The sequence below is a fragment of the Passer domesticus genome, chromosome 6, assembly GCF_036417665.1.
Source record: "Passer domesticus isolate bPasDom1 chromosome 6, bPasDom1.hap1, whole genome shotgun sequence".
In the NCBI taxonomy this organism is placed as follows: domain Eukaryota; kingdom Metazoa; phylum Chordata; class Aves; order Passeriformes; family Passeridae; genus Passer; species Passer domesticus.
In genome coordinates this window covers 6,476,143-6,489,990 of record NC_087479.1, presented here as the reverse complement: position 1 = coordinate 6,489,990, position 13,848 = coordinate 6,476,143, and the positions used below count along the sequence as shown (strand labels likewise).

General features: G+C 48.6%; 1 protein-coding gene across 1 annotated transcript in view; it reads left to right on the top strand.

Moving 5' to 3' along the window:
* KIAA0586 (KIAA0586 ortholog) overlaps positions 1 to 8,530 on the top strand; it is an 81,550-nt gene extending 73,020 nt beyond the window's left edge. Inside the window, exons 31-32 of the transcript XR_010364099.1 lie at positions 7,984 to 8,079; positions 8,390 to 8,530. The gene's annotated coding sequence lies outside the window, so the exon portion shown is untranslated. The remainder of the gene's footprint in view (positions 1 to 7,983; positions 8,080 to 8,389) is intronic.
* The last annotated feature ends 5,318 nt before the right edge of the window (positions 8,531 to 13,848 follow it).

The window sequence follows — 13,848 nt, the reverse complement described above, 5'->3', positions numbered from 1 at the left end:
GTCAAGAAGTGGAATCAGAAGCCTGTGAGGTGCCTTGATCATGGGGGAGGTAATTCTCATATATTTCCAGTGCAAAAAAGGGCCATTTTGGAAAGAGGTGCTTTTTCACCCCCTCTGCAGGATTTACTTGGGGCAGAGAATTGTTGTCCTTCTGGTCAGACTTCATCCCAAAGGCCCTAGGCTGCCAGGCTGGCAGATCCTGCACCAAAGTTGTTGAGGACCTTGAAAGGGGCTGTGAAGCCCCTGAAATTTCTTGAACTAAAAGCCAGTGGGGCTCTTGCCCCTGGAAAGGCTGTTGGAGATCTAGGGCAGCTCCCAAAAAAAAAACAGCTGGGAAGAAGAGACACAAAAATCACTCACATGAAGAGCTCAGCAGGTGCTGAGCAAAGAACTTCACTAAAAACCCAAAAAAACCTGAAACCAGCTGGGAAGCAGCAATCCTGCTACTCTGCTGATGAGCTGGAAGCCCAACCAGCTTCCAGGAGGGAGGTGTGGGAGGAAGGCAGTGAACTCCCAGCAGTGCCAGTCTTCATCCTGCCTGCCCTGGGCAGCTTGGACTCTTCAGGCACTCTCAGCTCTGTTCTCTCCTGGCAGGGGTGCCCAGCCCTGCAAATTAGGGTTGCTAACACTTCCTATTGCCTTGACCTGGCTGCAGGCAGGGATGCAGTGGGGTCTTCTAAAGGTCTCGGCACTCCAATTTTTTACTGTCAGATGAAAAAGTCTCCCCTGGTGGGTGCCTGTTCCTTAAAGCAGGTGCAGTTGTGCTTCTGTTATCACCCAGAGAGCTGAGTGTTTGATCACCATGGAAAAATCTTGCCACTGAAATGAGGACTTAGAGCTTATTTTTAATGGGTTCTGGGAGCTGCTTCTTGCAGTGATGGGGGATTTGGCTGGGTGAGTGGCATCCTGTCATTTTTCTTCCCTCCCTTCCTTTTATCCTTTGACAGTCTGGGAAATCTCTGCTCCAGTGCAAAGTGCCCTTGGCCAAGGGCATTCAGCATCCTGCATGTCACACAAACACCAGAATCACATCCTCCCTCTCTCCTTCCCTGCTGTGCTCCCTTCATCAGCACCTCTGGCACACTGTGACACGCAGGAACTGCTTCAGGAGCACTCAGGGCTGCTCATGCCTGGTGTTTAAAGCAGCTTTCCAGCAGCACCGTGCCAGGTGCTGGACACTCAGGGATGCCTCTGGCCCTTAAGCTCTGCAGCTCAAGGCTGAGGGGGATTTTCTGTGCTGGGCTGCTGAGATGTTGCCTCTTTGTACAGCTGATTTTGAGTCACAAAATTCAAAGGGACCTTAAAGACCATCCAGTTCCAATCTAGGGACAGCTTCCACTAGCCCAGGTTGCTGCAACCCCCATCCAGCCTGGCCTTTGCCTTTGTTTTTTTTTCCCCAGAACAATTAACTAAACTCATCTTTGCCATAAGTGTTTTCTTTTTAAAAGCAGTTGCATTCTTGCCTCCTCTAAGTGTGGTAAGGATGTTTTCCAGGCTGTGAAATGCCAGCGTAGATTCTTTATACAGACAATAGTGGCTGACTTCTGCAAGTCCTGCTAAATCCAGGAGGCTCCAAAGGGTTGAGATGGGGAGCATACCACAAAGAGGCATTCTTATAGAAAATAAAAAGAGCAGGAATGTGAGTCAGAGGGGGACAGATTCTGCTTTCATGCTTGTAGCAACAGTTCTGCATCTTCTCCTTGTACTGTTTGACAGGTAAAGCTCTTTGAGGGAGTAAATCCTTGTTTTTCTCTGCACTGGGCCAGTAAATAACAGCAAAGAACTGTTCATCCCTGCCTACCCTGAACTACTTGTGTTCTTATCTTAATTGCTTCGTTCTCACAACCCACACTCAATCTTCTCAGAAAATCAGAGCCTTGAACTTCATTCCAGGATCTTGAGGAAATCTCACCTCTCCCTGCCATTTCCCAGCCCCTCTCATCTAGGAGAACAAACCCCATCTTTCCCCGCTTGATGTACTCCGAATTTCCTGGGGGATTATCTAAACAGAGCCCACGTGATCCTTCTCTCTCAAGCCCTCTACAAATGGGAAGGCATAAATCACAGGGCCCTACAAATAAACACAACTGGCAAGATGTTATTTTCCCCTGTCTGAAGTACCACCAGCTCTTTCATCTGCCGCCTCCTGGAAACGTGTCTGCTCAGAGAAAGTACAACCCTTCCCATGTACACACAGTGTTTTTCTGCCACTTCTCCTCACAAGCTGTAATGGGAACCCTGCACCAGAAACACTCAAAGAAATGCAGCCAAGTGAATACCTCTTACTGTTTTCACTTCTCTTCAGCTTGGCTCTGAAAGCTGAAAGCATTCCTGTTTGTGAGGAAAGGAATGGTTGGCTAAGAAAGGGAAAATCCTGACCGTGAAATCCCGCTGCAGCTTAATTTGCAGACTTGTGACTTTTGGTGTTATAGTTGGGGGGTGTTGGGCATCATTAATTCTGAAAATATTCTTTGTAAGATGAAGAAAGGGTAAGTTCTTGCCGTAACGAAAACAACTCAGAGCTGAACACTTAAAAATGCTACAAAAACTGGAGATGTTTTTACAGTTAAGCCTCGTCTGGAGTTCATTTAAAATAATCATGTTTACATGGAGGTGAATTAGTGAGCTGAGCTCTGCCAGTGCCTCACCAGAGTCAGAAGTACCCAGCCAAGAATTATAACCCTGGTAATTCAGTCCCTGCCTGCTGCACCCCCAGCCATGTGCAAGAACCCAGAGGCAGAAAGGCCAGTCTGGAAGGGTGCTGGCACCCAAATTCACTTCAATCAGTGATAAATGTTGTAGAAATATCCCTTGGGGAATAAGTGCTGGATCCATGCTTTGCCTTTCAGTGCAGAACCACTGTTTTCCTGTGTGTAACAGGTAAGGCCAGACAGAGGTCCTGCTGCTGTGACTCTGCTGAGAGTGGGATTCTGTTTGGTGGGCAGTGAAGGTGTCCACACCTCTGCTATCCCCCTGCACATGGTTTTTGGAACATGCTCTCTAGGATGTGAGCCACCTCTGCTCTTGGAGACTCCTCCTTTGGGGTAAGGTGGGTTTTTCTGTTCATTCCCCACATCCCTGGGTGCTTGGGATCAGGGCTGGTAGAGATGAGCCCACCCCAATGGTCATTTTCCACTAGGACCATTGTTCTGAGAGCCTCTACGTCAGCAAACCTCATCTTCCAGCCTTTCTTTGAGGAGTGCTGGCTGCTAAATCCGTATTTGAAATTAGCAGTGGCCCAGAGGGCCATGCAAGAATTACTGCTCCACTCTTGTCCTTAGTTCAGCTACTCCTTGCTTGAGAGCAAAATACACTTATGAAATGAGTTTTGCATCTGATACACATAAATAAGACCAGGGAATGGCTCTGGCATGTCTGGGCTGTGTGATCCTTGCAGGAGCCTGAGAAAGCATTTCCCTCCCTAAACTTGTGAGTGGCAGGATGCCTTCCCAGAGAAGGTCTGTGAGCAATCGCAGAGAGCAAAAGCTTTTTGGTTTTGCTTTGATGATCAAAAATGCAGTTGCCTTGAGTGTCAGCTGATATGAGAAAGAGCTTTATTTCAGGCAGCCTCTGCTGTTTTCAGTTAATTGAAGCTCGTGGTTGCAGCAGTGCCTCTCCTGACCCTTGTCTGGTCTCCTATCTCTGTCTGCCGCTAGTGAGCTGTCACCAGAGATGCTCTTCCTGCCTGGGCTCTCAGCCTGCTCCTGGAGATGCTCTTCCTGCTCAGCCTGGTCCTGGCAGACTGGACCTGTCCTTGCCAGGCTGTGTGTCAGCAGGGACAAATGGCCTGGCAGCTGCTCCATGCTGGAAGCTCGGTTGCTGTCGTTTCCCTTGTTACTGCACCCTGTGCTGGCCAGGAAATGTCAGCCATGGGCTGCCAGCTCGGGCTTGGCTCATCCCCCCTCATCCCTCTGAAGGGAAAGGGAGACGTAGGGAATCATGGAATGGGTTGGGTTGGAAGGAACCTTAAAGGTCATCTCATTCCAACCCCCTGCCGTGGGCAGGGACACCTTCCACTAGAGCAGGTTGCTCCAAGGGAAAGAAAGTTGACCAGGAGCAGGTCACAAGGGTACACAAGGTTACAAATGGCACTGGAAGGTGCCAAGCAGGCAGGGACAGGCAGGGGGTGTGTGTTGGTGGCAGATGGGCTCTGTGCTGGGTGCTCACTCCTTTGGGTCTGGATCTGTATGACCATGAGATCTCTTCCTCCAAGTAGAAACAGCCTGGAGGAATCTCGACGAGATGAAAAGGAAATAATTTTATTGCAGCAGCCTGCAAGTTCCTTTTTTGTGGGTATTACTTCTGCTTAATGTTGGGGATCAAATTCTTCCCTGATATAAATCTGCCTGTGGCTCCTTTGGCTTTTATGGCACCAAAGCCATTTTGTGCACCTTGTTCTTCACTGGGTCTGTGCCTGGATGGTTCCCAAGCCTGCAGATGACTGGAATCCCAGCCGTGGGTCCAAGGTGCTCTGCTGGGTGTTTGCAATCCAGAGCATCTGCCCAGGGAAGCTGTGGCTGCCCCTGGATCCCTGGAAGTGTCCAAGGCCAGGCTGGCCAGGCTTGGAGCAGCCTGGGATAGTGGAAGGTGTCCCTGCCATGGCAGAGGGGTGGAAATGGATGAGCTTTAAGGTCTCTTCCAACCCAACCATGCTAGGATTCTATTATTCCATTAAGCACTTATTAATTAGGCTGTCTTGTATGGCACAGTAGATTGGGTGTGTTGACAGCAGCCTGTGGTCCAAAAGCTACAGATGCCACTGCTCTGAACATTCCTCACTAACCCATTAGCTTTTAATTTGTGTAAATACAGATTCTCCTTACTTATTTTTTATTTTTCTTTTTATTTTTTGTCACTTTTGGGGCTGGGAGAGCTCTTTGCCAGCTGCTCTGCCCACAGATCTTTTTCTCCAGATAACAAATCTTGGGACCAGCAGCTGAACCACGACACGCTGCCATTTTAACGAGCTGTAAATTTAGAGCATCTTGGCATATTTGGGAAAAGCATAAATCATAGGTTACTCCTGAATTATTTTTTTTTAATTTCCAAAGTGAACAAGTAGCCAAGCATTAGGTTTCTTTTAGCAGTGACAGGCTAATTGTTTCAAAATGGGGCTGTGAAATACGTTGAGTGCTGCAATGCGGGATCAGCTGGAACATCTGTTCCTGAAAAACGCCATGTAGGAACATGGCTTCTAAACAGAGATAAGCCAGCTCAAACAGGATATGAGGGAACCTTGCAAAGCTGAGAAAATTGCTGTCATGACAGCTGTAAAACCAAAAACCTCTTGGAAATGCAGCCTGGGAATGCTGCTCCTAAACAGAAGCAGAGAAGAACCAATCTGGGTTTCCAGGGCTGGTCCTCTTGCAAAACCTTTAAAAAGTTCCTTGCCCGTTCCTCTCTGTGAGAGCATTTTGGAAGCTCTGAGATGGCTTGGAAAGGCAATGCTCACATGAAGATATTAGCTGGGAATTCATGTGGTTTTCAAGAAGTGCAAGACAGTTGTCAGAGGTTGGATTTTCCCTGTGCTGTGGCCATCACCAAAAACAGGTCTCGAACTTGGATGGATGCAGGACAGTTGTAGTGCTGCTTCTGTTACTTTTACAGCTATTTCTGCATCCTGCCGGGTGTCTTTGTTAAGAAAAAGACCATCTTGGTTTATGTTTTTTTTCCAAAAGGTGTTTGATGTAATGGGAATTGAACTGTGATAATTAATTTTCACATGGCAAATGAAACATCTGGATATTAGGATAAAGGATTTTGGATATTAGGAAAAGGTATGGACTTGAATATGAGGAAAAAGTTTCTCACTCAGAGGGTGATTGGGCACTGAACAGGTGAACAGGCTCCCCAAGACAGTGGTCACAGCACCAAGCCTGACAGAGCTCAAGGAACATTTGGACAATGCTCTCAGGCACAGGGTGGGATTGTTGGGGTTGTTCTGTGCAGGGCCAGGAGTTGGACTCATTGATCCTTGTGGGTCTCTTCCAATTCAGAATATTCCATGTTCTATGATCTGAAGAAAACAGTGCTTGGATATTGGATCGTTTAGGGTTAGGTAAAAGTAATACATAAATTTCTGATACAACCCAAGCACCTGATCAAATACTGATTTTCCATGTCCCTGGGAGTATTTGAATTGTTTGGGTGGCTGCTGCTGCTGCTGGTAAAACTGACACCAAATGGAAAATTTATCCACACCAAATGGAAAACTTGAGTGTGCAAACATTTTTAGTAATGTGAAAGAAGCTCTGAAAGGAGCAGGGCTGGGGACAAGCTTAGAAACATGGAAGTATTTTGGGTTACTGTGCCCAAGCTTCAATTTCACAAGATATTTCAAACATATCCCTACATTTAAATATAAGAATACTTGTACCAGCTTCAATGAGCCCCTTCTCTTGGGTAAATTTAAGCATAGGCTCAGATGTCTCAGTGGATGAGAAAGGAGAAGGAGTCAGCATGTTTCCTCCTCAGAGCCCAAATAGTGACAACTCTGAGTAAATCTTGGTTGAGTACATAAAGCAGATGAGTGCAAAACCCACTGTGATAAATGCTGTAGCAGTCCTTAAATCTTGCTGATCTTTAATCTGATAACTTTTCCTCCCTCAGACAAACTGGTGGGTGTAGGATTTCAGCCCTCAGACTGTGCTGGTGTGTGTGGATTTACATGTTGTTGTGCCTCAGGGCAGCCAGAGCATGCCGAAATTAGGAATCTGGGTTTTTCAGTAAAATATAGACAGTTTTTAATCTGTCTTTTGTTAAGTTTATTCTTTAACAGAGAGCTTTCTCACTCATCCAGGAAATGCTGCTTTAGAGGTGCTGGTGCTGCAAAGCCAGCTTACACACAGGTTCCTGATGCTTGCAGTGAAGATTAAATGAAATAATTTCTCTTGCTGCTCCCTGTCCTCTGTTCCTGTCCCTGCTGAGGGATTTGTTCCAGGTGCTGGTGGGTGAGGAGGGAGTTGTGCTCTGTGCCCTGTGCACCCCTCACAGGTGATGTCCAAAGGATGAATGTGCCAAACCCCACCAGCTGAGCTGAGATGGGGCTGCAGAAGGATCTCCTGCTCCTGTCTGCCTGCCAGCATCATCTAACCCTTCCCTGCATCCTTCAGGCATCACCACAGGCAGCAGGAAATGACTGAAAATCCCTGGGGGAGCAAACCATCCATCTACAGCTTCCTGAAAGGAGGCTGGAGTGATGTGGGGTTGGTCTCCTCTCCCAGGTAATGAGTGAAGGACCAGAGGAAACAACCTCAAGTTGCACCTGGGGAAGTTTAGATTGGATATTAGGGGAAATTTCTTTATGGAATGGCTTGTCAAGCACTGCAACAGCCTGCCCAGGAATGTGGGGGAATCACCATCCCTGGAGGGATGGAAAAGGCCCCTAGATGTGGCACTTGGGGACATGGCTTAGTGGTGGGTTTGGCTCTTACAAGGCCATGGTGAGGTGCCCAGCTCAGCCCTTGCACTGCTGCCTTCCACTGGCCCTGCCCTCCTGTGCTGCTGCTCCCCGGGTTATCCAGGCAGCCTTGGGGTGCTCAGACCTCACCTGCCTCAGCTTTGTGCTCCTGCATCCATCCCCCGGCTGGGCTGGGCTGGGCTGGGCTGGGCTGGGCTGGGCTGGGCTGCTCTGTCCTCTGCAGTTCACTGATGCAGCACCACCTCCTTTCAATCCCAAATTTCCCCATTTTTGAGGGTGATGAGCGTTCAAACAGCAACATTATGAGCAGTTTCAAAGCCTGCTCTTCAGCACTGAAGTCACCAGTGTTACACTTGCTCTTACTGATGAGGACTGGCTGCAATGCCAAAATGTCTGTATGAACTAAAATAGTTCATAGAAGGCCTTCAACAGAAGGCCTGTTCCTGGTGCCTTGTGTTTGTAAAGAGAATTTCATAAAGCCATGGTTCCTGCAGCCAAAAAGCAGTGACAGTGATGCAGGAACTTTGTGGAAGAGCTGATTTGAACCTTTTATTTGGTTACAGGTTAATAAAGGCAAAACTTCAGTCATTGACTTCAAACCAGTAGGAGCTCAGGAACTGAATTTAAATCCCAGCTTGGAAGACATCTCTCCATCAAGGGTGAGAGCTACTGCCACAAATCACTCTGTCCCTGCTTTTGTGTGTGGATATTTTGGTGCTCCCTGTGCTCTCTGCCATTCAAGGACCTTCCAACTACCAGAGCAGTGTGGTTGCTGTAATTTCTGTGTGGGGTTACTCCTCATCCAGCGAGGAGATGAGATCAGCCTTGATTCCAGCCTCATTTCCCAGGTGCTGGTCGTGACTCATGGCTCTCACTGACAGCCCCACTGACCCACTCACTGAGCTGAGCTCCTTTGGCTGCTCTGGCTACTCCACTGATCCCCAAATTAATCTTTCCACTTTCTTTCAGCCACTTTGCAGCTCCTCAGCAGCTTTGCCTGGAGCAGAGGAGTATTTTTCATCTCTGCTGAGTTTACACGAGGTGAATTCTCAGAGCTGCCAGCGCCGGCGAACTTCCCAGGCAGCAGCAGAGACATTCCTGCCTCTGAGTGAAAACCCAAGGCTGAATTGGATTTCTCTTGTTTCACTAATTGGCTCAGCACTGTGGTTGGTATTTATGGCTTTTGTGCTGCTCCTGGATTTCTCGCTCTGTCTGGTTTGTTGTGCTGCTCCTCTGAAACACGGGAATATCATGCTCTCTTTGGGATATGCCAACAACTCGAGGAGTGGGTGAGTGTAGCCAAACAGATTTTCCACCTTCAGGAGCAGGGAAGCTGCTGAACTGTTGCCTGCCTTTTGTTTAGCATGGGAGCTGCTGTGTAGATCGTGTCTGCTGTGTGTATTTCTGCAAAGGGAGCCAGCAAGGAAAGACTTCTGCCTCCATCATCTGCAGAGCCAGGCATTTTCACAAGGGGGAATGGCCTTAAGATGGAACAGGGCAGATTTAGATTAGAATTAAGGAAGAAATCCTTAGGTAGAGGGTAGTGAGGCCCTGGGACAGGTTGCCCAGAGAAGCTGTGGCTGCCCCATCCCTGGAAGTGTCCAAGGCCAGGCTGGATGGACTTGGAGCAATCTGGGATAATGAAAGGTGTCCCTGCCCATAGCAGGGGGTGGAACTGAATGTTCTTGAAAGTCCCTTCCAATCCAAACCATTCTGTGATTCCATGAATCTCCTTCTGAGATTGTTTTCAGACCCAGACTAGGCAGGAGCACAGCCGAGTACTAGGAGTCTCACCCTACTGTAGAATTATTTCCTTTCATAACTATTATCTTCCCTGTTTTGGAGGCCCTCTGCTCCTCCAGAAGAAGTGCTTTTAAGTGGTAATGAGGTTATAAAAACAGAAAATCAAAATGCTGGGAGAAATTTTGCAGACCCTTCAATGACACTTCTGTGAGCAGCAATGGAAAAATGCACCTGGGCTGCTCTCCTGGAGCTTTTTTTGACTCCTAGCAAAGTCTGTCTTCAACCAGCCTGGTCTCAATGGCAGTGCTGCACCATCATGGAAGTCTCTGAGCCCCTCCAGATTCCATAAAAATAGAAACAATTTTTTTTTTAATTTTTTCATTGCAATTCTTCAGTTTACTCTTGGCCAACGCAGCTGGAAAGAGAGAGGGGAAGTGTTGGGGGTGTGACTGGAGATGATGCCCCACTGATGGTGTTCCTGCATCTGTTGCTAAATTGAACCTTTTGAAACCGTCCTCGAGTGGAAGCCAGCCTGCAGCAGGTGCTTTGCAGGAGGGATGGTGGGGATTTTGGGGTGGGTGAAGGCAAGAGTGATGGACCTGAGCTGCCTGTTTGGCCACTTCCCCCAGGATCAGCTTCCCTGAGTTCATCAGGAGAGTGCCAGAACCCTCTGGATTCCTTCTCATGGTTTAAAGTAAGGCCTTTTCCCCAAGGAGCTGCTGTAAAAAGTAAAAAAAAAAACCTCAGCGGCCTCTTTATAACTTTTCATGCAGCCACATTCTAATTAAGAAACAAAACTCATCATAAATTGCTTTCCAAGGGACTTACTCCAAGTGGGGATTGAGGGCATTTGCCATGCACCAGCAGAAACATTTAAAAGTGTGTTTTTAGAGTGCAGCAATTTCAGCACAAGGGAACAGGCTATTCCAGCTCAGGGGATTTGACTATTCCCCATTTGGGGGCCCTGAGCAGTGCTTTGCTGAGGACAAAAATGTCTTAAACAAGTACAAAAATCCCCTTTAGCTCAAGGATTTAGTGGATGGCCATGCTGGAAAACTGAAGCATCAGCAGGGAGAGTTGTTCTCTTGATGCTCTGGTCAGATGTTGGCACTTCTGAGACCCAGCCGTCCCAAGGGATTCTGGATTAGTTTAGAGCCATAACCCCTTGTCCCATCACTGTATGCCCTTCTGTCCCTTTGTTTTTGGGTTTTTTTTCTCTTTAAAGCAGAAATGCTTCCCTCAAACCCCTCCTTGCCCAGCTCAGAGAGCAGCCACTCCTCACTCCAGGGCAAGGCAAGGCAGGGAAACAGCCCCTGAGAAAAAGAAAATTATCAAACCTCCTGTTTCTAACCCATGCAGGGAGCAGGGTTTTGAAGCACTTTGGAGCTTTTCTCTGGCCTCAAGCCTGCCCAGAAAATGATTCCCAGCTCTACAGGCTGTTTCCAGTCAATTGCATCAAAATTTACCATCCAGTATTCCATCCTGGCAGAGGAAGAGCTTCATCCTATCTTCCTGGGCTGGTGGGGGAGTGAGGAAGGGGGCAGCCAGAGGAGACAGGCACTCTCTGTGAGCCAGGAACTCTTGTGGGAGGGAAGAGAGGGAGGGCTTTGAGGCTTAAGAAAAATCTGGAAATTGTTTTTCTTCCATCCCTGGCTCCCTCTCTGGTGGTGCTGCTTTGTGGGCAGCACCATCAAACTCATCACCTCCTACCCCAGCCATGCAGAGGCTTTCCAGGAGCCTCTGCCAATTGCAAAGGGCTGCAGGAAAGCAAACTGGCAGCAGGAAGGGGCAAGAGCTCAGCCAGGCACAGAGCAAGTGGGGAAAGAGGAAAAAAACAAAGAGAAAAGCAAACTGTGCCTCAAAACCTCAGGCTGCAGATCAGTCTTTTTTTTTTTTACTTTAATTTTCTGAGATGACTTCTGCATCCTCCTCCCTTTTCTCAGCAGAGTCCAGCTGATTTTTTCCCTCCTGGGGAAGGATTGGACTGCCCCTGTCAGCAGCTGCAGACAGACTGATTGCAGTGTGTCACACATGCATATGTATAGGTGTATTTATATGCACATCTATATATAGGTGCTGCCCTGACACTCTGAGACTATCCAAGGGCACAGTCCCACATCACCAACCCCCCCAAACTTCTCCCTCCCTTACCCCAAACTGGAAAGTGTCTCAAAGTCGGGGTGAAGGTCTTCAATTTCTGCACTGCCTTGGAAAACTTCCCTGCTGCTGGAATCAGCATCTCCATTGATTATTATCTCCACTGGTACTCCAGCACTGCAGTCCTGGCACTCACAAGCTCTGCTCACCCCGACCCAGATCCTGGTACAAGAATTTTACAGTGAAAAATGTGACAGCCCATGGATGGACAGGCAGGATTTGGGAAGAGCCCTGACCTGCAGCAGTGGAGTTTCAACATTCCCTTTTGAACAGCAGGAAAATTGAAGCCCATCTCTGTCCTGGGAATGGGAAAGCTCTGCCATGGATGTGGATGGGTGATTTGAGATAAGAAAATGCTGATAAGAGTGCTGCATCCAACTCTGGGATCCCCAACATCAGAATGACATGGACCTGATAGAGCAAAGATGTGGCCAGAGGGCTGGGGAGCCTCTGCTTTGGAGACAGGCTGAGGGTTGGGGTTGTTCAGCCTGGAGAAGGCTCTGGGGAGACCTCAGAGCCACTTGCAGTGCTTAAAGGAGCTCCAGGAGAGCTGGAGAGGGACTTTGGACAAGGGCATGGAGTGCCTGGACAAGTAGAAATTACTTTAAACTCAAAGAGTGCAGGTTTAGATTGGATATTAGAAAGAAATTCTTGACTGTGAGGGTGGGAGGCCCTGGCACAGGGTGCCCAGAGAAGCTGTGGCTGCCCCTGGATCCCTGGCAGTGCTCCAGGCCAGGCTGGATAGGGCTTGGAACAACCAGATCTAGGGGAAGGTGTCCCTGCCCATGGCAAGGGGCTGAAACTAGATGGGCTTTAGGGTCCCTTCCAACCCAAACCATTCTGTGATTCTCTGATTCTCTTGCTGAGTTTGTTTTCAAACCAGAACCAGGAAGGATCAGAGCCAAGTTACCAGAGGTCTCATCCCACCAGAGAATTAATTTTCTTTTATAACTCTTACCTTGCCTTTTTCTCTTAGATGCTCAGCCAGTCCATAAGACTGATGCCACATTTTTCTTCAGGTCACCAAAATTTTATCTGGGGCTCAGAGGGACCATTAACACCAGTGTGTGGGGACACCTGTGCCTTTGATTTATCCCAGTGTGGAGGGAAAGGCCTCATGTGCTGCCAGGTTCCAGGGTCCCCCCATCAGATCTATTATTAAAGATACTCCTGCCACTGAGCTCATTAAAAAATACTTTCCTCAGCTCCTTCTGGCCTGGCCCTGCCTCTTTCAAAATTGAACCTTTTAATTTGAATGAATCTTTAATTTGATTTTTGTGCTCTCTCCGTAAAGAGCTATTCCCCAGGATCCTTAGGATGAGTAATTTGATAAGGTTTAAAGAGGAAGTGAAGCCATGGAATTGATCTAATTTTGTTGATGTTGCTGCAGGATTTTATTGCCTGCTTGTAGTGGGGTTGGGTAATCATAAAAGAGAGAGGGAATGGGAAGTTCTGGCATTTCTGGGTCTGAGCTGCTCACCTCCAAAGGATTTAGCACAGGGAGCAGTGAAGGGAAGGGCTCACTCCTGGGTTGGTTTCCTGTTTTTTTCAGGGGTTTGCTTCATTTTCAGCTGTGCATTTTTTTGTGCTCAAGCTCTCCATGCAACAGGACACCAGGAGGAAGGGGGAGCAGGGAGAGGATATTTAGCAACAAAAAGTAATCCATGGGGACTTTCTGGAGGGGGGTTAATGGCTACTTTTAGGTCCTGATCCTATTTCTGGGAAGTGAATGGGCAAAGGGCTTGAACCTTTTGCCTCTGGAGGAGCAAACGGAGCTGGGAAGCAGAGCCAGGCTGGAGTGTGGCACTGGGTTTGTGGGCTCTTGGTTTTGACCCCAGGTTTGATCTGCAGCTGCTGAGCACTGGATAAATGCACACAGCTGCAAACCTGATCTGGGGAGAGCACCTCTGATCCAGGGAAACCATCACATGTGCCGTGGTGTGGGGTGATAGGGACGAAATCCCCTTCCTGCTCAGCCCACAGGGCCTTCCTGCAAACCCTTTCTTGTCTGACAGCAGAGATGGAGGAGGTGGTTGTGGCTGATAAACGGGAAATCCTGCGGGTTCCCTTCCTTCCCCTCCTGGATGTCTCCCCAACCACAACACCGTGTTTGTCAAACCAGCACACAGAAAAGCACCTTCCCTGCTTCCCAACCCCTCTGGGCAAGCCCTGCCCTGCAGATGGAGGCTCTGAGTGCTCTCCTCATTTACACCCCTGGAGCTGAGGGCTGGGCCCTCACCGTGCTCACCCCAAGCACTGTCACACCAAAATGACAGAAATCAGCTCAGCTTCAGCCATCCCCAGATGAGCTGGTGCCTCTGCAGCACCCCTGGCCTCTCCAGTCCCCAAAATGCTGAAATCTTTCCTTAAAATCCCCCCCACCCCAGGCTGCTTTTCCCCAGGGCCCTGCTCAGTGTGTGTGTCCCTGTCAGCAGCTCCTGGGCCAGCCTTTGAAGCCCCAGCACCATGGCTCCATCCCTCTGAGGCCAGACCCTGCTCCCTGCCTGCTGCCTCCCTGCCGGCTGCTG